We start from the raw sequence: 27,094 nt of genomic DNA on the forward strand, positions 1-27,094 counted from the left end.
ATCTTAACCCTCCGATTAGCGGTGAATAAATTCAACACAACCTAGCGTTGCCGTCTGGCCACACAAAATTTGCCATTTTGAACCTTAACTACAAATATCTGAATGGTTTTGTGACATAATCAACTTTGGTACAAAAAAAAAAGATAAAAAAATATCCATTTTTATGAATTACTAGCTGACCCGACAGACGTTGTTCTGTCATAGTAATCTTTTGTAGTTGTTTAAAAATTTTTCACACATTACAAGCATGGAACTGATAACTTTAATTTTCCAGTACCTTTCACGCCTGTTAATGAAGATAATTTGTGGTTTACAGCCATTAAGTTGAACTTACCGTGATTTGAATGAAATACTTTTTAATTGTAGATAGAATAGTTGCTAAATTATTTTTAAAACCTTTTGAAAACAACAAACAGTTTAGTGTTAAACAACAATCCGCAATATCAGTAAATTGGCCTACTATGTTTTCGTGTTAATTCAAATTATATTTTCCTATTTGAAATTTTATGTCACACCAAAAGATGCAACATTATCCGCTGGGTGTGCTAACACAAAATTTACCTTCATAATGATGGATTTTATTCTGCTCAAAGTTATACAAAAAATCTTCAAACTTTTAGCTAGTATACCTTTTGAAAAATCTGCGGCATAGAGTTATGTGACTAAAATTGTTAGTTTTGCCAAAATAAATACAGGATCTTGAATTTTAAAAATATTTCTACAATTATGACAACTTTGGGATGATTAAGTAATTTCCTCGATTATATATTTTTGGTATAAATTTAAGCGGCAAAAAATCTATCATTAAAAGAACACATTTTTGGTTCAAATAATTAATTTGACGCACAAATAGTCATTTTTATATATAGATTACAAAAGTCTTGTGGAATTCTCAAAGGTTGGCATTGGAAAAATTTTAATTTATGTTGCATATACGAAAAGGTTATATAAAAGAAATTTATTTAGGGCGACATCTTACACAATTTTTTCCATCCACTCTGATTCATATACTGGTGCGTAAAACAATCAAAGCCGCATGAATAATAACAACCAAACTCGTACTATTAGCTAAAATATTGATAAATTGAAGATTTTTCAAATTTTTTTTTTGCTGTAAATGAACAGTCGAAATAAACGATCGAAATAAAGGAAAGAAAAATTTTTGAAATCGGTCAAACCGTTTTTGAGTAATAGCCAAAATATTTTTTAATTGAAGTTTTTTAAATAAATTTTTTTGTTGCAAATGATCCCTGAATCAGATCGAAAATAATTGAAACAAAATTATTCAAATCGGTGAAGCCGTTTTTCAGTTTTGAACGACCTAACGCACACAAATTCATTTTTATACTCAGTTGAGCAGAGCTCACAGAGTATATTAAGTTTGATTGGATAACGGTTGGTTGTACAGGTATAAAGGAATCGAGATAGATATAGACTTCCATATATCAAAATCATCAGGATCGAAAAAAAATTTGTTTGAGCAATGTCCGTTCGTCCGTCCGTTAACACGATAACTTAAGTGAATTTTGACGTATCTTGATAAAATTTGGTATGTAGATTCCTGAGCGCTCATCTCAGATCGCTATTTAAAATTAACGATATCGGAATATAACCATACCCACTTTTTCGATATCGAAAATTTCGAAAAACACAAAAAGTGCGATAATTCATTACCAATGACCGATAAAGCGATGAAACTTGGTAGGTGCGTTGACCTTATGACGCAGAATAGAAAAATAAGGAAATTTAAAAATTTTGCAAGCTTTAATTTGGCAGTCGTTGAAGATATCATGATGAAATTTGGCAGGAACGTTACTCCTATTACTATATGTACGCTTAATAAAAATTAGCAAAATCGGAGAAGGACCACGCCCACTTCAAAAAAAAATTTTTTTAAAGTAAAATTTTAACAAAAAATTTAATATCTTTACAGTATATAAGTAAATTATGTCAACATTCAACCCCAGTAATGATATGTTGCAACAAAATACAAAAATAAAAGAAAATTTAAAAGTGGGCGTGGCTCCGCCCTTTTCCATTTAATTTGTCTAGGATACTTTTAATGCCATAAGTCGAACAAAAATTTACCAATCCTTGTGAAATTTGGTAGAGGCTTAGATTCTAGGACGATAACTGCTTTCTGTGAAAAAGGGCGAAATCCGTTGAAGCCACGCCCAGTTTTTATACACAGTCGACCGTCTGTCCTTCCGCTCGGCCGGTAACACGATAACTTGAGCAAAAATCGATATATCTTTACTAAACTCAGTTCAGGTACTTATCTGACCTCACTTTGTATTGGTGTAAAAAATGGCCGAAATCCGATTATGACCACGCCCACTTTTTCGATATCGAAAATTACGAAAAATGAAAAAAATGCCACAATTATATACCAAATACGTAAAAAGGGATGAAACATGGTAATTGTATTAGTCTATTGACGCAAAATATAACTTTGGAAAAAACTTTGTAAAATGGGTGTGACACCTACCATATTAAGTAGAAGAAAATGAAAAAGTTCTACAAGGCGAAATCAACGGCCCTTGGAATCTTGGAAGCAATACTGTTCGTGGTATTACATATATAAATAAATTAGCTGTACCCGACAGATGATGTTCTGGATCACCCTGGTACACATTTTGGTCGATATCTCGAAAACGCCTTTACAAACACTCTAAGGCCCACTTCCTCTTAAAATACTCTTTAATACCTTCCATTTGATACACGTGTCATACAAACACATTCCAGGGTTACCCCAGGTTCTTTCTACAACATGGTGATTTTCCCTTACTTTGTCTCCACAGCTCTTAACTGAGTATGTAATGTTCGGTTACACCCGAACTTAGCCTTCCTTACTTGTTTTGATATATCGAAGTCTATCTCTATCTCGATTCCTTTATACCTGTACAACCAACCGTTATCCAATTAAAGTTATAATACCCTGTGTAAAAGTGCAGCTGGGTATAAAAACTGGTAAAATATACCGAGTTAGGGGTCAATTTACCCAATACTTCTATTAATATTTTTTCCATTGCAATAAGCCGTTAAATCAATGTTGCACAGACTTTCGATTCCAAATAAATCGTTTTCACAGTGAAATCAACAAATAAATTTTATTAGAGATTATATTTTTCCTGACTCACCTTTGATCAAGAGTATCAGTAAATTTTTCAAAAATGTTTGCAATACAGCATTTTACTTCGTTCGCTCTATCAGTTTCATAGCTTCTACAGAAAGCTGTAAAATAACCACATTATGTACAACGCCATTTAAATTTGCGCTGCAGCCGCTAACATTCGCATTGACCATTATATAATGGAAAAAATTTCACAAAGGCACTCAGGTTAACTGTCTCTCACTGAAGTGAATATATGCTCTTTTATCATACGAATTCTGGTTCACTCGAAAAAATATGAATCGCTGCGCTATACATAATATGACCCTTAATCTTCTAATGTCGCCTCTATTTTTGAAGTTCATAAAAAAGGCTCTAAAAAATTTTGTAAACAGAAACAAATTCAATCTTTATTTTGAAGCGAATTTTCTTTCAATGGACGGCGTTATAAAACAAATATTTTACTGGTAGTATTATCTACCAGTTTATCATTTTTACTAAACGCGGTGCTATCAGCTTTTAGTTGCAAAATTAGTTAATGCGCATATATTCACGTTTTATACCCTTTTATCTTGAAGCTGCAGTTGGCTATTTATGAATCTAATATGCTATAAAACGTTTATTTTATTATACAGCAATTTTCGTAGGGAAGCTCAACACTTACGCTCATATGGCTATTAAATTTGTTTGAAGCTCTAGTCTCTTAACCGCATATTAAAGACTTTTATGTGTTTATTTGAGAAAGGGGAAAAAACATACCACACACCATGTCTGTTTTGTCCTCATTCTTTAAGGAAGAATATATAAAGAACAGTTTTTGATTACGAATTCTGTTATTACAGTTTTTCCTATTTTACAAGCATTTACTATTTTCGCCTACAATTTGGTATTTATTATTATATATTTTTCGAATATTCGAACCCTTTTAAATTGAATTTAAAATAGGTATTTACTATTTGACATGCCAAACTATTAGGTGAATTTTCAGTTATACTTCATTTACAACTCTTTATGCATACGAAAGTAGTTTTGTGTAAAGTATCTAGAGGATAAAAGTATTTTAATTTCTCTTAAGGGACAGTTTAAATGGTCAAAATAATGGTAGCGGTTAAAGACATGATAAGATGCCTACAATATATATAAGCCATTTATGAGAGAATTGAACATGCTTTTAGGCATTTAAGAAAGTTTCATCTCAATAAATATATTGTAACAAATTTTGGGGATTTCTGATAACTATACATCTTCTGCTGACGTTCGAGTCGCAGCACTGTAGAATAAATAAGTCCAATATTCAGTAATGCCAAATGGTTGTTGTTGTTGTTGTTGTTCTAGCAGTGCTTCACCCCACCCAATAGGTTCGACCGATCACAAATTGTCATCAATATCCTGTAACGGGAGTCCAAGGAAACTTGCAGTTTCAACAGGTTTGGACCATAAGGAGAGGGGCGTTAGAGGCGTTGGTTCCACATTACAATTAAAGAGATGGTTGGTGTCATTTGGGGACACATTGCAAGCGGGGCATAAATTTTGTATGTCGGGGTTGATTCTGGATAGGTCTTTATTTAGACTACTTTGGGAGTAGTGCAATTATACTTCACTATCACGTACTTAACAACCAAAAGCGTGTTTCAATCATACTGATTACTGATTCCTCAGCTTGCGCTGCTTTCATACTCTCGGTTGTATCATTCGCCAATTATCCTAAGGTCTAGTCGTTTCACGATCATGTGTTCTAGAATAGCTGCACCTGCTGTTTGGTTAACCTTTATATATAACATGTATATTTGTAATTTATGCTTTTCTTTTAGCGACATACGTGTGTATGTGTGAGTACCTACTTCTTCTCTTAGCTGATGACTATACATGTATATGTGAGATACCTTTTCACATCGAGCTACTGGTTAAGTGTGTGGAATGGTCTTCATTGCCTTGTACATAAACTTCGCTTCTTGCTGTTTTTGTTGTTGTGATTACTTACCAACAGCATAGTGATGCTAAAATTCGCCACAACATATTTTGAGCAAACGAGTTGCGCCAAAATTTTTCCAGCTAGTAGGAAGTAATAGCTTTAAACGTTTATATATTGGGGCAGGTCAATTTATATAAAACTATTTTCCGGCTAAACACTCAAGTCATATTAGTATACTGCGCGAATTTTAAGCAGATTTGCAGAATATGCTGTGTGTGTTAAATCAATTTCGTGCTACCCAAATGCCAAAGGTATTTTTTTAGCCATCAAGTACTTGGTAAAGTGGGTGCGATCACTTAGTAATAGTGTTTTTCTTCTGGAAAAAACTTTACCCTCATTTTGAATTCCCAAATTCTTACATTTGAACAAGATCAATTTGAGCTCTACAAAAAGCCTGATTCATAAATAATAGTACCCCCTTTCCTAATCACTTGGAAATATTTTCTTAGAAGGTCATATAAACTTACGAGAGATCAAAAAAAAAAAAAAATAACAATAACTGTTTGAGTTAACTCGATTTTAACCCCTACTAAGAGTCTTTAACTAAGAGAAATAATAAAATTTATGCTAAGTAGCCAGAGCAGCGTGTTTAAACTGAGATTATCTTTACAGGACTGAACAAACAGTTTCTGCTAAATCCGCAGAAACCTGGGCATCACAATAAACATCTGCCGCGCCTCTCAGGGCCCAAATAGTAATCGCCGAAAGCATTATAGGGGAATACGGCACCTGAGAGCTTAATCGTATGTAGAAGAAAAGCACAAAGTGGTCCTCAGTGATGTCCACAGAAAAGGCACCTGACGCCTTAATCTTAAAAATAAATATCCTCAACTCGCAGAAGAGGAAAGCGCTCTCTCTAAGGAAATGCGCGTCACCGTGGTTCATTTCCTATCCAGATATTGTAACAGATTAAACCCTTACATATCCAGAGTCAACTCCGACATATATACGACATAATGTATGCCCACAAGCCACATACCATCACTTAAATTGCAATGCGGAACCAAATCCTCTAACAGCTCTCTCTATCTTGTCCACCCCTGTTGAAGCTGTAAGTTTCCTTGGAGTTCCTTTAAAGGATATTGATGACAATTTGTGTGCGGTCGCACCTATTGAATGCGGCCACGCACTGTTACAACAACAACAGCAAAGTTCTTGTTTTCACTCCTACACAATGCCGCAAAATACAAATTAGAAGTGATGTTCACTACGAAAACAAAAGGAAATGGAAATTTTCTTCACACTTCAGCGTGAACAGCTTAAGAACACTCCCAGCAGTTCAGGTAAGTGTATTCGTATACCTCAAAGAACTTAGTATTTAATGTCAAGTCCTATCAACTCAAACAACAATATCAATGCGCATATAAAATTACATAGCAGAAATAGCAAGTCATTAGAAAGAAACAACTTTCAACACCCAACTACAACAATTAATGACATATGCATGAAATGTTCATTTTATATGTATAAACATACATACATATTTATTTATATTCCCGAATATACCACATACGCGTATCCTTGGATATATTTACATATATACCTTTATACGAATTATGTGTAGATAGAATAATAAGTCGTTTGCTCGTTAGCGTTTATATTTTCTCAACAAAAATTATAGCAGCGAACTTATTTAGTTGTAGTTATTTTCGAAACGGATTTTTAATACTGAGGAGCAAAACAAAATATATCGTCTAAGGGTGGAATGGGAGAAAGCCAATGGTATTAGCATTACAATAAACACATATGGCTCAAATATGGAAAAGGGAACTGGAGCTGGAATTTACACAAAAAATTTGCAGGCAAATCAATCGTATTGACTATCTGAGTCATGAAGAGTTTTCCTGGAGGAGGTCGCCGCCACAGATACTAGCCAGTTTGCTCCAGGATAGTATGGTACCAGATATAAATGAAACCATCTTTGTCGACAGCCAGGTCACCTTAAAGGCACCAACGTAATAAATTCGTGTATCAAGTGAAGGTGACGGACCTTGATGGTTACGAGACACTTAAATTTCTTCCTTTACAGGGTCGCAGGTTCCAAAGTGGACATAAGCGAGGCGCACTGCTCTATACGACGCACGCTATGTTATCTTCTGAGAAAAGTCAAGGAATATGATACTAAGGCAACGGACTCGCTGTGAAGAAACCAGATGGTTGCGAATTATCAACATATTTATGATCATGTTTGCATAGGCAAGCATATGGCTTTCTTCTAAAGCCCAACAAATCTGCAGTGAGAAAACTTACGGGTGTTATCACATTTCACTGTCATTGTGCTATTGTACCAATGCTTCAAGGATAGGGCACGCCAATCAGCTCCTTCTGCAGAAGCTCTCAGGATGAGAAGGAAGAGCAGACGATTCATCATTTTCTCTGCCATTGTAGAGGACCACAAAACGTGATGACTCAGATTTATGGGCGCTCGATTTTTTTTTCACAGTCTGGCAGAAATTTTGAAAATGGATTTTTCACTCTTACTTAGGCTCAGAGAAAACAAATGGGTCTTTGAGGATTATTAGAAAGCAATCTAGTTGGATGAATGCTCCAGCACTCACAGATAGCACTCTCACTGGAAAAAAATATATCCGAGTAGAAGAGTGTGATATTCCCACAAACGATATTCCCCTAACTTGGGCTCGTATCTTGTTATACGACAACGGATGAAAAACCAATTTCATTCAAAGGATAAATATTAATCTGTCAGGCTTTTTGTAAAAATCATAACGCATTATGCTTATAATCAGTAATTGTAGTCACTATTTCACGTATTACCTCAATCCCAATTACCATTTCAAAACGAATTCAATTACGTATCTTATAACGCGATACCTTAGCTACATGTAGGAGTACGAAAGCCAACGAAAAGATTATGATTGTCGATTGTCTTATAGTGGGTCTTCTCCAGGATCTGGCACATAATGATGACTTGGTTGATAGTTTACAAGGTCTGAAACAGCATTGATAAAGTGCATCTAGTTTGTTGGCTATAGTCTTAAGTATTTCGCAGAGCACGCCAGATAGAACTTAAATTGAAAATCAGACTTCTAAATTTAGAATTGTTCCACAAAGCCAAACAGTTACGACCTCTTTTCGTTATCTGTGCGTATTCCGACTATGTATGTCAGAGGAGGCTTGTTGTCCCAAAATATGTTGTATACACATATACATACGTGAAAAGTGTGCTTGTTTGACTTAGCTGTGTATGCGTGGGAAATGCATTCGGTGAGATTCGTGCATACATACATATCAACAACATATAATTGAAGCACATTATGAAGTGCTTTTAAGACTGCGTTGTACATATCACAAACACCCATTGAATAAAAACAAGTAAGGAAAGCTAAGTTCGGCTGTAACCGAACATTACATACTCAGCTGAGACCTTTGGAGACAAAATAAGGGAAAATCACCATTTAGCGAAATGAATCTAGGGTAATCCTGGAATGTGTTTGTATGACATATATATCAAATGAAAGGTGTTAATGATTATTTAACTCGAAGTGGGCCTTAGTTCTATAGGTGGACGCCTTTTGAGATATCGCAATAAGGGTGGATCAGGGGTGACCCTAGAATATGTTTGTACGATAAGTTATATTTTGCGTCAAAACCAATCCAATTACCATGTTTCATCTCTTTTTTCATATTTGGTACAGAATTATTTTAATTTTTCGTAATTTTCGATATCGGAAAAGTGGGCGTGGTCATAGTCGGATTTCGGCCATATTTTATACCAAAATAAAGTGACATCAGATAAGTAAGTGAACTAAGTTTAGTTAAGATATACCGTTTTTTGCGCAAGTTATCGTGTTAACGGCCGAGCGGAAGGACAGACGGTAGACTGTGTATAAGAACTGAGCGTGGCTTCAGCCGATTTCACCCATTTTCACAGAAAACAGTTATCGTCATAGTATCTGTATCACTACCAAATTTCACAAGGATTGGTAAATTTTTGTTCGACTTATGGAATTAAAAGTATTCTATACGAATTAAATTAAAAAGGGCGGAATTACCCCCATTTTTAAATTTCCTTTTATCGTTGTATTTTGTTACACCATATCATTACTGGGGTCGAATTTTGACATAATTTACTTTTATATTGTAAAGATATAAAATTTTTTGTTAAAATTTGACTTAAAAAAAAATTTTTTTTAAAAGTGGGCGTGTTGGTAATCCGATTTCGCAAATTTTATTTAGCATACATATAGTAATAGGAGTAATGTTCCTACCAAATTTTATCATGATATCTTCATGGACTCCCAAATTACAGCTTGCAAAACTTTTAAATTACCTTCCTTTAAAAGTGGGCGGAGCCACGCCCATTGTCCAAAATTTTTCTAATTTTCTATTTTGCGTCATAAGGTCAACGCACCTACCAAGTTTCATCGCTTTATCCGTCTTTGGTAATGAATTATCGCACTTTTTCGGTTTTTCGAAATTTTCGATATCGAAAAAGTGGGCGAGGTTGTAGTCCGATATCGTTCATTTTAAACAGCGATATGAGATGAGCGCCCAGGAACCTACATACCATACTTCAACAAAATACATCAAAATTTACTCAAGTTATTGTGTTTACAGACGGACGGACGGACATGGCTAAATTTATTTCTTTTTTCACCCAGATATATAGAAGTCTATATCTATCTCGATTAGTTTATGCCGTTACGGATTACCGTTATGCGAACAAAGTTAATAAACTCTGTGAGCTCTGCTCAGCTGAGTATAAAAATAAATTTATATGCTAACATGCCTGGAGGTGTGAGAAATTCTACAGCGGTGCGGAAAATAGTTATACACAGCTGAGTGACTATATGATGCAAATTATATTAGATAAACAAAGCAAAATAAATTTTCATTCCACAGAAAAATTAAAAAAGCATGCAGTAGTAAATAGATTTTAAACCAACTGCATGTGAATCACATTTAGTTTATTTCTACATGAAAAAACGACGAATGAGATAAAGTATTAAATATCAATTAATTTTGGTTTTCGAATATACAACCGCAAACAGGAGCCACAATTGCGTCGGACACAGCTAATTTTATTTCAATTTATGGTTTTTAATATAAATTTACAATTGAAACTAAATAAGTTTTGGCATGTATAATGTGAGCGTGCTCATTGGAATTATTGCAGATTTTTTTACAATTTAAATGCAAAATTGAAAGATTCATTTACTTATATATTAGAGCACTCAAATACGTCACAGCATTTTTTTCTTATTGTGGCTATTATTGAGTACAAACGGCTATTTAAACCCGAATAAGTTCGGAATAGCACACCTCTACTGGAGACCGCTGAACTAAACTTTAGTGGAGCTATTAAAACTTATTGGTCTTTATATATGGAACAGGATTCCCGGAAGTAAGTATCGGCAACACAATATGCTCATTGCGCAGAAAGGTGAAAACAAACAGCTCTCCACTCGATTACAAAGCAAAAAGCGGAGTTCCTAGATCACAAAAATTTGGCTCTTTGTGACTCTTTTGATATTGGTAAATAATTTGGAAAAGTTCTGCCTGGGGTCAATGAAAATTTCCTGGTTAGTTCAGGAGTGGACAAGCTTCATTTGAGTTCATAAAGAAACCTCTGTGCAAAAGGGCGTTTAAAAATATTTTGAACGGGGCAATTAAAAACGACATGGTTGACTAGGAGTTTAGGGGGCTTTGGTTGAATTCATTAAGAAACATCTATGCAAAAGAAAGTCGGAGTACGCAGTATGCGCACTCCCCAAAAAAGTACATCAAAAAAAAAAAAAAAGTACACCAGAGGCAGGTCTTCTATATCCTCTGATCTAGGGTGCGATGATAAAAAAATTTCTGATAGAGCTAGAATACAGTGGCTTTAGTAATAGTGGCCCACTTGGCTGATCTGGCAGGTGTAAATTTCTGGATAACTAGCGTGATACTTAGCAGATCTATCGGAGCTCGGTAACAAGATGAGCTGTCATGGACTGGCAGTGTTGAAAAACGGAGCTGATATATAACTTTCTGAAAGCAAAATATTACATTATGATTTTCGGTAAATATTCTTTGTTTCTGGCGACCTGCTGCATATTCAAATTCCGAGGTAGTTAGATCCAAAAACTGAACTATAAGTTTTATGGGTATATATTATTTTGTTGTGGTTAAAATTATATTTATACCTTCGTGACTACCACTTTTTGGCAAAAACTTCTTTCTATTATGTATTCTTTCTACTTTTGTTTATCTTGTGTTTCAAGTCCTGAAAAAACTAGATATAAATTGGGGTCGCTCCTAGGCAGTGATTTGTGAATACTCCGAGTGTATTTGTAAAGCACAAGAAGAAAAGCTTTTGAGGGAAAAAATCAGCCTTGATGGCGTTCGGAATCAGCATAGAAAATTTTAATCCCCTCCTGTCAATTCAAAGTTAACAATAAGAAATTTGCACGCCGCAGTTGCAAAAATAAAAAGAGACAAGATAATACATGGCTACATGGATTTGAATTCAATTACTCAATTGAATAAATTTAAACTTGCTATTAATTGTGCAAACAATTTATTTTGTGAATAATTGGATATATGCAAAAGATGTGTGAAATTGAACTCAATATAGTTCATAGCAAAAAAGTCACAAAAGGAAACAACTTAAAGTTGTTTATCTTTATTTAGTAAATTAAATTAAATAGAAGAGAGTTTTATTTTGTAACAGGATAGCAAAAATATTTTAAAATAAAAATTAATTAGTCATCCATATAAAAAAAAAAACAATAAAAAAATATTAATAATGAACTGTGCACATAAAGTAAAATAACAAAAATGAAAAATAAATGTAAGGCGAGATAACCTCCGAAGTGTTTTTAAGCCGAGCTCCCCTTCCAATTTGCGTCGTGCTCCTCTTGATTTTTTCCTACAATTTGGCAGGACGGGACCTACTTGTTTTATGCCGACTCCGAACGGCATCCACAAGGCAGATGATTTTTCACTGAGAGCTTTTCATGGCAGAAATACACTCGGAGTGCTTGCCAAACACTGCCGAGGCGTGACCCTGCTTAGAAAAATTTTCTTCTAATTGAAAAAACTTGTTTTTAAAATTTTAATGTTGCTTTGGCAGGGACGTGAACTCAGGATCTTCGGTGTGGATGGCGGAGCACGCTACCATCACAGCACGCCGGCGGCCATAATTCAGGAAAATATGTCATATGCTTTGACAAAGACCAAACTATTTTTAGCAGAAGGGGTAAGAAACTTCTCTTCAATCCCTCATAGCTTATCGTAGGAAATGAAAGTTACTCATACGCCATGCCGGTCTTTACTTCATGAGTACCGAGACTTTTTAGATTATCGAAATATTAATTTCTTTTTCGTTTAAATTTTGTTAGGCTTAGTTTTAGTTCAGTTTAAGGTTGGTTTTAATTTAGTTTTAGTTTAAGTTTTAATTTTAGTTTAGTTTTGGTTTAGTTTTTTTAAGTGTAGTTTTAGTTTTAATTTAAATTTAAGTTTAATTTTAGTTTACTTTTAATTTAGTTTCAGTTCAGTTTCGTTTTAGTTTAGTATTAGTTTATTTTAGTGTAGCTTAAATTTAGTTTTGTTTAATGATTTTTAATAATCGGGGATTGCCCATATTGCTTTTTTTTTAAATGTATGAAAACATTTATTTGAAGCAATTTTTTAATTTTATAATTTATTTAATAATTTGGGAAAAATTTATACAACGTGACATCAGGACGGACAAGGCGACAGCTGTTTCGATTATACCTTGTAAATCTCTTCAAATAAATTATAAAATTAAAAAATTGCTTCAAATAAATGTTTTCATACATTTAAAAAAAAAAGCAATATGGGCAATCCCCGATTATTAAAAATCATACAAACAGACAAAATTGGTTAATTCGTTGTAGTTCTATAAATAGAACGAAAACAGCAACAAAAACCAAAGTTTCTTTGAAAACCGCCGTACCAAGCATAGCTTTAACACATAATTGCATACGAAGTATGCAATGTGTAAAAGATTAAAATATGCATAAAGAAGGCAATTGGGAAAGACTTCACAACAGGCATGACGTAGCTGAATGCGTTTACAACCATTTCAACTATCGTAGGGGTGCGAGTTCGACTCCCACTCCCGGGAGAAAAGGCTTTGAAGAGATTTACAAGGTATAATCGAAACAGCTGTCGCCTTGTCCGTCCTGATGTCACGTTGTATAAATTTTTCCCAAATTATTAAATAAATTATAAAATTAAAAAATTGCTTCAAATAAATGTTTTCATACATTTAAAAAAAAAGCAATATGGGCAATCCCCGATTATTAAAAATCATACAAACAGACAAAATTGGTTAATTCGTTGTAGTTCTATAAATAGAACGAAAACAGCAACAAAAACCAAAGTTTCTTTGAAAACCGCCGTACCAAGCATAGCTTTAACACATAATTGCATACGAAGTATGCAATGTGTAAAAGATTAAAATATGCATAAAGAAGGCAATTGGGAAAGACTTCACAACAGGCATGACGTAGCTGAATGCGTTTACAACCATTTCAACTATCGTAGGGGTGCGAGTTCGACTCCCACTCCCGGGAGAAAAGGCTTTGAAGAGATTTACAAGGTTTTGTTTAAGTTTAGTGTGTCTTAAATTTAGTATGGCATCGTGACAATGCAAAAAAAAAAAAAAAAAACCGATAAAATTGCCACTAGATGGCCCATTATGAGGTAAATTGGAAAAAGATACCTCAAACTAAGACTTCTTAGCCACGGCTTAGGTTAGAGTTTTCGAACAAAAAATACTTCAACAGCTAAATTTTTATCAATACGAGAAAAATATCCATAACAAAAAAATTTTTTAGTTTACTTTTATAATTAAAAACGTAAAAAAGTAAAAACCCATTTTTTTCAAAACCGTTTTTCAGTCCGATTCTTCTCATATTGGTAAAAAATTGGCTTTTTGAATTTTTTGTTTGATACCTCCCCTGTATAGAAAACAGCTGGTTTAAAATTATTGCACCATCCATTTATTTTACATGCTTCAAACTAGCTAGGTTAACAAGGCGGTGTCCTATGAGGTGGAAATTAACCCCGCCACATTACCTTTTCACTTGTTCGGAACTAGACTAAAATTTTCAATTTAGAACTAGTCCTTAATTTGCACTTTTTCGATAGTTCCGAACTAGTGTAAAAGTTTATATCTAAGATCTATTTCTTTTTTTGGATCTACGATTACATTGGCTCCAAACCGGACCGAAACTCTACATGTTGCTTCGAGTAAAATATTATCCTTTTTTTTCGAAAAAAGGCATACTCATAGTCGAAACTATTTAATGCTTGTAGCAGGTATTTTGTTGGTAGCCCATTTCTCACATATAAGTTAAATATGAAATATAAAAGTAAAAGCTGTCGACTTTGTAATTGCTACTAACAATATAGAACTTATTTGGCACTTCAAGTCCAGTTCGGAACCAAAAATTTTTATCACTAGTTACTTACTTATTTTCAGTGCCAGGACTTAACCATTACCGAAAACTTGGATTTCGAGACAGCGTCTTCCCATTCAAATCAGACTGTGACTCATAGACATAGATATTAAGGAAACAGTGCTGATTGGATGGAATTTTTGGAAGCAATTTCGGTATAATTTTTATTGAGCTACAAATCTTAATACCTTATATTTAATTGAGACCCCGCCAACAATATATTAAAATAAGTAAAGGTGTCTAAGTTTCCGTGTACCCGAACATTATATACTCAGCGTGAGCTTCAATTGTACATTTCATTTCAGGTAAATTACTTTTCTACATAAATCGTAGCACCGCCCGTTTTAAAAAAAATTTCTCCCCATTTCCATTTACAATAAAACTTGATAAGTGAAATATCGTTGATTCAAAACTATTTTATGTTATAGCTTATTATTCTAGTCTACGACCCTTTTAAACTTGTTTTATATGAAAGTGGGCGTAGTCCGATCCCGTCCGTTTTTACTAGAAATATTTTCTGCTATAAGGAAAATACGCGTACACAATTTCATTACGATCCGTTAATTTTTCTTTGAGTTATGGCTCCCCATACATAGTCATAAAAGGGGCGGTGCCAATCCCATTTTGAAAAATTTTAGTGTTTTCCAATTTAATGTTATAATTCAATTTAGAAAGTAAAATTCTAAAATAATTAAAGAAAAATTTTAAGTTAAACGGTTTTATTGAAAGCAATACTTACATGAAGTAATAACAATATTAAAAGCTAGAAAATAATTTGGTAGGTCCTAGGTGCTAGCCATCACACTCCTCATCAATCTAGGGCACTGATCAGACAATTAAATAAAAGCGTTGACCACGTGAAATATCTAAAAATGTGAGGCGTAGCATAACCTGATTAACATTCCGATACAAGCCAAGTATGGTTCACTAAAGAGCTGAAAATTTTAAAGAATAAAAAGTCTAGATCTTTCAAGTTGTTCAAAAAGACGGGTTTACATTACCATTACATACAATACTCGATTCTACGCTGCAAGTATTTTCAATTGAACAAAAAGTGTTACAAAGCTTATCTTTGTAAAATGAAAAGAAATATAACTTGCAACCCGAAGGCATTTTACGGATTCGTAAACTCTAAACGCAGGGTGAAAGGGTTTCCATCATCCATGAAATTCCAAGATAATATTTCCAGCGATGATCAAGAGATCGCCGACTTCTTTGCGGAATTTTTCAAATCAAATTACTCTATTGTGACCAACGTTTCACCTAATGAATACCCATACCATATTGATTCATGTTATTCAATCAGAGCTCCATGTATATCTTCAGAAGATGTATTATCTTATTTAAAAAATTTAAAAGTATCATATTCATACGGCCCCGACAGGATCCCGACACACTTTCTTAAAAAATGTGCTGCAAACATCTATCAGCCGCTAAGAGATTTATTTAATTTATCTTTAATTTATGGCGTTTTCCCAACAATATGGAAGGAATCTTTTCCTATTCCGCTTCATAAAAATGGAAGCAGGTCTTCAATAGAAAACTACCGGGGCATAGCAAAGTTATCCGCTATCCCAAAGTTATTTGAGGCTATAGTTACCTACCACCTAACATTCTCTATTTCCCCCATAATTGCAAGCTCGCAGCATGGGTTCTGCAAGGGAAAATCACCTATCACCAATTTACTAGAATTTACCACCCACGTTTCTAACGGATTTAGAAAAGGCCTTCACACTGATGTAATTTACACTGATTTCAGTAAAGCTTTCGACAAAGTATCACACCCATTACTTATTCATAAGCTCAGTCAACTCGGTTTTCAACCCCGTCTTATATGTTGAATTTCTTCGTATCTTAGTTATCGTACGCAAAAAGTAATCTTTAAAAATACACTTTCTGGGGTCATCAATGTTTCTTCTGGTGTTCCTCAGGGCAGCCATCTTGGTCCGATTCTGTTCTTGTTGTTCATAAACGATATATCTGGTACAATTAAATACTCAAAAATCTTGATGCACGCAGACGATGTAAAACTTTTCAAATCATGTGCCTCGGTTGAGGAACATTCCTTGCTTCAAATGGATTTAAATCACTTGGTTACCTGGTGCAATGTAAATTATATGCCGCTCAATCTCAAAAAATGTAAATTCATGTGTTTTTCTCGGAGAGTTTCGCCACCAGCTTCATATTTAATTAACAACTATAGTCTAGAAACTGTAAATAATTTTATTGACTTGGGAGTCATGATGGATTCCAAACTTAGTTTCAATCTTCATATTAATGCTACAGTGAATAAAGGCAAAGGTGTTTTTGCATTTGTTAAACGGTGGTCAAACGAATTTAACGACCCTTACATAACTAAAGCACTTTTTACAACATTAGTTAGGCCAATATTAGAATACGGCTCGATAATTTGGAATCTGCGTTATCAAGTCCATGCAGACAGACTCGAATCAATACAAAAACAATTTTTACTATTTGCCTTAAGAAATTTCCAATGGGACTCTTTAACTAATCTTCCACCTTATACTAATCGATTACAGCTTATCAATCTTCCAACTCTTGCTAGACGAAGGGAAATGCTTGGTGTAATATTTATGACAAAACTTTTAAATGGATCAATTTCGAGCCCATTCCTTCTGAATGATGTGAACTTTTGCGTTCCCTCTCGGACATCGAGACACTTCAAACCTCTTCTGCTGAAACAATGTAGAACGAATTTCGAACAAAATGAACCTTTTCGGCGTTTATGCCAAGATTATAACTCTCACTCAAACACATTTGATAGCTCGGACTCCCTTTTTTCTATAAAAAAGATTGTTCTCACCTTTCTGAATTAATGTATAATACGTTTGCTTCTGTTCTCTTTAAGTATTACGCTTGGCTGATGAAATTTCTTCTGTAGCTGAGCAGTCTCAGATCGTGACGCTTGACAAACCGCTGCCCATCAAAGACTCGGCAAAATAAAAAAAATAAAAAAATAAAAAAAAATTTATTATATATATATATAAATCGATCGCGTGAACAGGATTAGCCTGGTTTCATTGGGCAACTTGAGGGCAGCGCGCTGCCACAACGTCCTTTAAAAAAAAAAAAAAAAAAAGTTCAGTTGGTCTTATACATGACTATCAATAGAAATTTGCGCGTCCACTGCTTTTATTTAATTCTCTGATCAACGCCCTAGACTGACGAGGAGATGGTGACGAGTAGTACCTAGGACCTACCTAATTATTTTCTAGCTTTTAGTATTATTATTATACAATAGTATTATTATTATTTAATAAACCCATTTAACTTAAAATTTTTTTTTTAATTATTTTATTTTCAAGTTTTTAGTCTTTATTTAATTGCCTATTATTTCTTATTCTATTTAGTTCATTTATTGACACATTATTACAAGGACTCTTTCCTGACAATTTGTTACAATATAAGTCCTCAATACATAATCCTTCCAAAGACTTTACTCGACTCTGCGCCACGTATGCTTGTCCCTCCTCCAACTCCAAAATATTTTGATGTCACTTCTACTGGTCTGTATGTAATAGTTGTTCCAAATATGAGCCAAATCGGACATCATAGCTCACTTTATATTCATGTAAATATTATGTGGTGCAAATATTTGCCAATTCGGACCACAAATATAATTTTTTTGAATATCTCGATCTTTGCGCCACCTACGGCGATTTTTTTTTCATAGATCGCTTTCTATTCTTGTATGTCTTATGTGTTCCAAATATGAGCCAAATCGGACCACAAATACAAGTTTTGTGAACATCTCTATCCTTGTGCCACCTAGCGGCAATTTTTTTTCATTGGTCGCTTTATATTCTTGTATGTCTTATGTGTTCCAAATATGAGCCAAATCAGACCACAAATACGATTTTGTAATATCTTGATTCTTGCGCCACCTAGCGGCGATTTTTTCTTATTGTTGCATTGTCATCGGGTTCTGAACTATATTCCAAGTTTCAAGCTTGTAGCTTACCGGCAAGTTACTAAAATTTCAATTACAAAATTCGTTCATAACCGACAAGCAGCCGTGCAGCCTTTCAAGTCAACCTAAATAAAACCGTTTAAAAACCATTTTCTTGCAGGTCTAGTAAAAGTCAGTTAATTATTGTTACTGCTGAAAAGCTAAACGAAAGTTATAAATGGATATCTCCTAAGGCCCAATGATGCATCGTTTTTTTTAATTTAAAAGTGATGCATTAGTGTCCCTGTTTGCCAAATTCTTGTCACTTTTCAAATGGTTTTTGTTGTTTTCTCTATTGTCAAAAGTTGTGCTTTCATCTGAGCCCTAAGGCACGTTGGGTAAATTCAAGTTTTTCCTAACATAATTTATATTGTTATTTTCTTACTATTTGGGGATGAAACTACCGTAATGTTCTGGAGCTAAGTCCGAAGGAATGTTCTTTCCAGATTGCAAGTAGTATAACTGGGTACATGACAACTTGTTTTAGACCCATTCTCAAAGACGTTTCATTGTCCATAATAACACCAACCTATTTTTTTGCCAATTTCATTTTGGAACTTTTTCAATTTTTGTATACTATAATACGATTTACATGCACATCTGTGGTTTTGGCTAATTTGGCAACACCTCTTGTTGGCATGAATCGGTTTTTCCTAATTAGGCATAGACAATTATTCTCCAACTTGGCGTCTGCTGATCCCGTTTGGTAGCAACTTCTTGGCTTGTACTTCACTTAGCCTTATTTTAAATGCAAAATTGTTCTTGGGGCAGTGTCATAGGATAATCCGGTGAGTTTTTTCAACTTTTTGTAACTACTTTGTGATTATTCGTCCAAATGTGTACACATTTTTTACGTACATATCTCGTATCTCGACATATGTAAGTATGTTTACACCGGAATTCAGTTGTATTTCACACCCTAGCCTTGATTAAATTTAAAACTGCATCACAGCTACTCATTTTGCTATACCGCAATTTCAGAACATATATCGTTAGCTTAATGTGAAAATGTACTAAGTCACTTTTTTTGAAAAATAGTATTTTAATACAGTTTTAAAACTGAATTCAAAATACATCGATCACAAAAAAAAATATATAAATTTTTCATTTTTACGTGCTGTGTGCAATGATGTGTAAATGTGCTAAGTCGTCAGCTGTTAAAAAAATATCGAAGTCAACCTGCCAATAATATCAATCTAATTACTAGTTATTTTTTTGTGCGCGCATTTTATTTATTTATTTAATTCATGCAATCTAAAAGTACATGCTTTGTTGTTGTTGTTGTATTAACGATAAAGACATTCCCCGAAGGCTTTGGGTTGGTGGCCCTTTGCCGGATATAGATCCGGTACGTTACGGTAACAAAGCACTATTAAGGTACTACTAGCTCGACAATCTCGGGAACCATTTATATGATCACACTAAACCTTCTAGGCCATCCCGCCCTCCCCACCCCTAGTTCAATGAGGAACTAGGGGTCGCCAGAGCCTCGGCTGTCAATGAAACAGGATTCGCCACGGTTAGGTGAGTTGGCAATTGGGTTGTAGAAGCTATATATTGTGCTGGCAACCCCTTGAAATTGGATTTACCCTATTGAGACATGCCTTTGTTGTATGATAAATGCTTTGCGCTGACCATAATCTACTTCAATTCTTACATGTCGATAACTACATGCTTTCCTACAGACTAGTTAAAAAATGAACACAATTCAAGCTTAAACTTATATAAGCTGTTATTAAAATTTATAACTCTACTGAATCGATTTGCTAGATGTATAGTCCTAGTTATAAGCTCATTCATAGCATAATTCGTTTTATGAATTATTTCGATAAATCATCTATTATGCCGAAGATCACGCAGTGGAATATATGGAATGAACAAATTAGATAAATCAGAGCAATTCTTGCTAAAATGTATTACATTATAGGCAAGCACGAGTGAGATAAAAGTTCTTCTGTTATGCAAAGCCTGAAGACTAAGCGATTTTCGCCTGCTGGTATATGATGTTAGGCCGTCTGGCCAGCGAAGCATACGTAAAGAAATTTTGTAAAAAATTTGTAACTTCCTTAATTTTATAGGAGTTAGTTTCATAGAAAGGATTCCATATCATTGAGCAATATTCAACACCACTTCTGACAAAGGATGTATAAAGTGTCTTCAACGTCATAGGGTCCTTAAACTCACTGGTGTTACGTCTATTGAACCCAGCTATTGCAACAAATTTTGAAACAAAGAGATCAATGTGACTAGAAACTTTGTGTTTATAGTCAAAAATTACCAGTCTTTACTCTCTTGACAACGACTAAGAGGTTCAGCATTTAGTTTGTAGATAAAGTATGTGGCAGTTGTCTTTATGGAATAAGGGACAACACAGCATTTGTTTGAATTTAAAAATAAATTATTGTCTGGGCACCATCCGGCGAAAGATTCCAGATCAGAACCGTTAGAAATAAAATGCTCTTTTTTTTAATTTTTCCTTCAAATTGGCGGGACGGGATCTGCTTGTTTTATGCCGACTCCGAACGGCATCTGCGAGGCAGACGAGTTTTCACTGAGAACTTTTCATGACAGAAATACACTCGGAGTGCTTGCCAAATACTGCCGGGGGGTGACAACGCTTAGAAAAATTTTATTCTAATTGAAAAACCTTATTTCTAAAATTTTGATGTTCCTTTGCCCGGGGTATGAACACAAGGCATTCTGTGTGGTAGGTGGAGCACGCTACCATCACACCACGGTGGCCGCCAAGAAATAGTTTGTGAAATAAATAGTATTTTTTGTGAAATATATACTTTTAGTGTTATAAAGGGGAAGAGTGATGGGGAAACTTATTGAGTAAAAAGTGCTAAGTCAGGAGAAAAAATTTGTTTCGAGTGAGGAAATTGTGCTAAGTCATAAAATAGCTGCTGGTTTAGCATACATGATTTTTATTTATCTTTTACAAAGTTTCTATACTCAAAAGCATTGCAATAGAGGTATCCTCATTCACAGTTTTGAAAAAAGAATGTTATATCAAAAATTATTCAGTTTTTTTCGTCTCCTGTAAAATTCGTAAAAAGTGTCTTAGCACATTTTCACATTAAGCTAACGATATGTGTGTTAACTTGTTCTTTTTTTCAAATTTTAAAGAAAAGGCAGAATTTTATAATATTATTGGACCTCTTTTGAAAAAGCATACACATTTTTTGTGAATTTTGTCCAATAAATCAACACAACTGTTCAATCAATCAATCATCGAGGTGCGAGGTCACCGTTATACAATACACTTGCCGCGCAAATAAAGAAATTTAGAAGTGGGGGTTGACTTTTTGGCACACAATACCTTTTTGTATGTAAATTTGCAAAAACATGACAAGCAAACAAAAGTTGTTATATAGCGCAGAAGAGCCGAGCATTAAAGTATACACATATATGTTCATATAGAGCACTTCTGTGGGAGTTACACAACTGCTACTTCTATGGGATATAGGATACGAGCACATTGTGGAAAGGTGGTGAGAAACAAAAGAAAAATGTAAACGATAGAGTATCTAAAATTTGTTATTTTCTCATACTTAACATTTCAAAAATTCTATTGACAGTAAAATTTGTGAGGGAGTTTTATATCGCAAACCCAGATCAATAGGCAGATAGCTCAAACAGTTACAATTTCAAAGGTATTTAAACTTCCCTGCTTCCCAATTTAATACCACCACAAAGAGAGGGAAATACTTTGCGTTGGCGCATTCGGAATTTAGATACAGAAAAACGTACTACTAGCTAAGTACTTTGTGTTATAGCTTGTGCTTCCTGAAACAAAATTGCAGCGAGGCTTAAATAAAGTTCAGATTTGGCAAAAGTAATGAATAGCTAATGTATAATAACTAGAGAAACACCGCAGGATATATCAGATTTGAAAAAATATAAAGCTCTAACGCTCGCCACTTATTTTGTTAGAGATAAATTATGAAAACCAATATCTTGATATCTGTTGTTTAAAAAATTTGATGCGATTCTTACAAAAAGTCTGAAAATACTAAAAACATTGGAAGAAGCAAATAAACAAATATATAGAGACGTTCCTGTTGAGCTAAACGAAGAATAAACCTCCCATATGAATAATTTACCTACGGCTGGTCGATGAGAAACGAGGAGTTGCTAGAGTTTCTATTGGACAATCCATTTTCCGATGTCCAAGTTGCGCAGGAATCTGCAACTTCTATAATACATTCTACTAAGTATGTAGCAGTACTCCAATAAGCAAAAGCAGAGAAAGTCAATATGTATATCGAACAAATATAGTAGTGTGAGTTAGAAGACAAAATAATTATCTCTAAAACGCACTCAACCAATTTAGCACGCATGCACAAATAAGTTTGCTAACTTGCAAAGACGGAATAATGCTTTTGAAATTTTGCGTGTTGCTGTACTATTTTTGTGTTTATTTATGTACATATGTATGTTTTTTTGGCTAGATTCCCTGCAAAAACTCAAACGACTTATCCCTAAGGAGAGTGGTGTGCGATTGATCTTTTTTGTCTACATTAGGGTATAATTGATCCCCTTTAGTTCGTTTTGGGTACAGCTGGGATAAGTCAGTTGCAAATTTATGTAGATAGGTTAGGTTAGTATTGGCTGACCAATACAAGACTGGAGTTGGCTAGCCAAAAGACGGAAGTGGTATTAGTAAGCTCCAAACGGTCGGCGAACGAGTTAGTCTTAACTGTGGGGGATCATCAAATCACCTCAAAGGATTCCTTAAAATACTTAGGAGTGCACATTGACTCTAAGTTAACTTCCAAAGAGCACTTCAGAGCGGTGGGGGAGAAAATTACCAAAGTTAATGGATCACTTATGCGAATAATGCCTAACATTGGTGGTCCGAGCGAAGCTATACGTCAGCTATTGTCCACAGTAACCAGCTCAATAATACTATACGCAGCACCAGTGTGGTATGGATCTAAACAGACCCATCAAAAATATATATTAGCAGCGTACCGACTTGCTTCTTTAAGAATAGCAAGTGCTTATCGGACGGTGTCCGACGACGCGATCCTGGTTCTAACCCGGAAAATCCCAGTGGACTTACTGGCAAGCGAAATGGCCGATCTGTATAACACTAATATCGAGCGACCATCTGAAGAAGACAAGGAAAGAGCAAGGACACAAACAATAGCTAAGTGGCAAGAACGGTGGGAGGCCTCGAGTAAAGGGCGTTGCACTTTCATACTAGTTTGGAACGTAGCTCAATGGAATGAGCGGAAGCACGGCGAACTGAACTACCATCTCACGCAGATAATGAGTGGACATGGCGGTTTCAAAGAGTATTTATGGAAGCGTAGGATAGAGGAAGATCCTCATTGCCCAATGTGTACCACAGAGTTAGAAAACGCAGAACACGTCATGTTCTACTGCCCCCGTTTCCACGAAGAAAGACTCACCTTGCATGGAGTCTTTGGGGAGGAACCTACCACGAGAAATTTTGTTTCACATATGTGCAGCAGGAAAGAATGCTGGACTGCAGTGAGCAAAATGGCATTTATAGTAATGACACGCCTGATGGATGCTGAGAGGGAGCGCAGAGAAATGCGCATGCGAAGCAGTGGCGATTAAATGGACACTCAGAGCAAATAGCGGGAACCTGGACGCAGGGACAACAGTAGGCTAACGGGGCTGTTTTTTAGTCTACGGACACACGGTTGCTGCGACGGCAGCAATTATGGTGCATTAGGCATTTTTCAGCCTCCCCGCAAAAAAAAAAAAAAAAAAAAAAAAAAGGTTAGGTTAGTTTAGGTTGAACTGGCAGGTCCATGGGGACGTCGAAGAAACTGAATGAGTACGCAATGTTACCAGAAGTTTGTTTAGCAAGTAAACTGAAAAACCCTATCAAAAACCAGGACCTATGTTATAAAATAACTCCGTTCTCTTAGCAAATACCAGAATTTTTCTAGGGCTAATGCCACTTTCTGCTTCTTGATCTGACAGCCAAGTCACTTATAGCTGTAGTCTTCGCTTTGAAAGCGCAGGGCACGAGTACGAAACATGCTCGACACTTTCTCCGCCAACCCGCACTTCCAGCATTGACCAAGCCTTATTCGAAGACATGTGACGCCAGAAGGCAGTGTCAGGTTAGAATACCCATAATGTCTCTACAGTCCTCTCTTTTTAATGAAAGAAGCAACTTTGTTAGCCAAATGTTGTCAGACCTACACATGATATTCGACACTTTGCAGTCCCGCGCTTCGTTCCACGCCTTTCCCGCTTGGTCGATCATGTAGACAAACTTAAGAAGTAAAAAAAAAAACGGAAAAAATGGGTAAAATAAAAAGCAAAAACAGGTACAGTTGATCCCTTCCTAGAACATGCTCAAACAAAAGAGATCACTCCAACCCATAGAAGGAGAAAAAAACTTGTTATAGTAACATATTCCTCTGCAACTCATCCCAGAATGATCGCATTTTTCGTCAGGTACTTTATTAGTAAACATTTTGCTTGTAAGCATACGGTTAAAACTAGGGTTTCACATAAATGAATAAAAGAATTTTTTTGGGTGTTCTAATGTACCTATATCATGCAACTCAATTTATGTTTTTCCATTAACATTATGAAAACTTATTTTTTTAGATTATAATATTGGCTTGCAATCAGAGCATATACTTGGTAGCAGTGTGCGTCTTACCAATAGCAAGCAAACATCCTCTGCAGCGAATATGGAAGAATTCCGCGCACATAAAATGTTACCAATCGGATACAGATTGAAAAAGTTATCAGCTATACTTGTACCAACGGCGCTTTATTCAGAGTTTTACGTATTTGATTTAATTAATCAAAGGTGTCGACTAATTTGGAACCACCTAAGACTGAACTAGAACAGAATGCGTTTAAATGGTCTGAAAAGTGTGACATTTCACATTGTATAGGACATGAATATGTCAAAAACGTCAGTTGAAGGCACTGCTACGGAATAGAATGAGAACTAGTACCATCTCCTGATGCGATAGTGCTGTATTAACTCGGAACTTGTGCTGATGTGTAGCTACGGCTCAATGGAATTTTGCTACTTTTTGAAAAATTTATCATTTAGAAAACAATAAAAATCAAAAATCCGTTGTTTAAAAACCAATAACTCACCGATAACATTTATTATCGATATAAAATTTATAAAAATTTGATAGCAAATCGATAAATCGTTTATTGCTCGATAACTCGTCATAACATGCTCATAACTCGCCGAAAAAATATCGACGCCCTGTTCCAATTTCTGTTCCTTATCTTTCCTTTATTCTCTTCTATGTTTTGTTTTTGTTTGTCTTTCCTTTCCTCGTACCCTACTCGCACATTCCGGAATATCCCTATACACTTGTGAAATTTTCATTCTAAAATGAGGAAAGCATTTGCTAAAATTTTAATTAAGGAAAATTTCAATGCAATGAGTAAGATTTTATTATTTTTGATTTAGAGTTTTCGTTAATTTGTGGAAAAATTTTCTTTATATTTTTTAAGTAAGAAAACTTGATTGAATATTTCTCACAATTTTAACGTGTACGAGTTAGCTCAATGGAGAAGGGTACTCAATTGTAAAGTTGTGCACCTCGACTAGAAAGCTTCAGTTCGTGATAGTTACACAATAAAATAAATTTTTTTTTTACAATTTTAAGAAAGTTATTCTTATGATTACCAAGGAGAAAAAATTCTTATTTTTTTAGAGAATTTTTTGGCTAAATTAGCTACGGAATTTCCATGGCGCAAAATCAATCCCAGTTTTTCTTCACTTTCATAAATTTATAGGAATTTTATTTTGAGTGTAGCATACGTTATCACATATTACGCGTACGCTTACCATACGCTTACATTTTTTAGTGTCCCATGTAGCATATCACTTTCAAATAGAACGCTTTCTCTTAAACTTATATTTACTGATACCTTACACTTACACTTACCGCTACCTCACACTTACACTTACTTCTACCTCACACTTGCAATTAAATTAAAACTTGCTCTTACTATTACACTCACATCTATACCTAGATTTACACTTACGTATATACATGCACCTACACTTACAATTTTACTTATACTTAATCTTATATTACCATACTCTTGCATTTACAAATATTCTAAGACTTATATTTACATATTTGTACATACATACATTTACACTTCCTCCTGCACGTACGCCTACACTTGCACTTACACTTACTTTTACAATTACACTTACACTTAAAGGGACACTAATAATTACATTTACTTATTTGTACATACATTTACATTTCCACTTATACCTACGCTCACACTTGCACTTATACTTACACTTATTTTAAACTTACACTTACATTTACTCTTCCACCGAAAATTACATTTACACTTTCACTTTCATGTAAACATACTTTTACACTGACACCAACACTTGCAATTACACTTAGCTTAAGCTGACATTCTGTATTCCGCCATACCGGGAGCAAACACGTTTACAAATAAAACGCTTTTTATTTAAAAGAAGTGAACAATTAACGGTTTTAACAACAGGGTGTAATGCTTCGCAGTTGCTGACAATTGTTCTAGTACAATTTCAATGAATTCTGTGCAAGGCCAATCGTCATTAGTCATGAGCCAGGATTTAATATTTAAAA

The 27,094-nt window shown here is 34.7% G+C and overlaps 1 protein-coding gene and 1 long non-coding RNA gene across 2 annotated transcripts in view; one reads left to right on the forward strand and one right to left on the reverse strand.

The window, feature by feature from the left end:
- Positions 1-27,094, reverse strand: part of mtt (mangetout) — a 409,542-nt gene that overhangs the window by 317,081 nt on the left and 65,367 nt on the right. The window lies entirely within an intron of this gene.
- On the forward strand, positions 10,131-26,637 carry LOC137243403 (uncharacterized). The gene is made up of 3 exons (XR_010950524.1): positions 10,131-10,449; positions 12,160-12,285; positions 25,089-26,637. It is a non-coding gene; the product is annotated as an uncharacterized lncRNA (long non-coding RNA).

Source organism: Eurosta solidaginis, chromosome 3, assembly GCF_040869045.1.
Source record: "Eurosta solidaginis isolate ZX-2024a chromosome 3, ASM4086904v1, whole genome shotgun sequence".
NCBI classification, from domain to species: domain Eukaryota; kingdom Metazoa; phylum Arthropoda; class Insecta; order Diptera; family Tephritidae; genus Eurosta; species Eurosta solidaginis.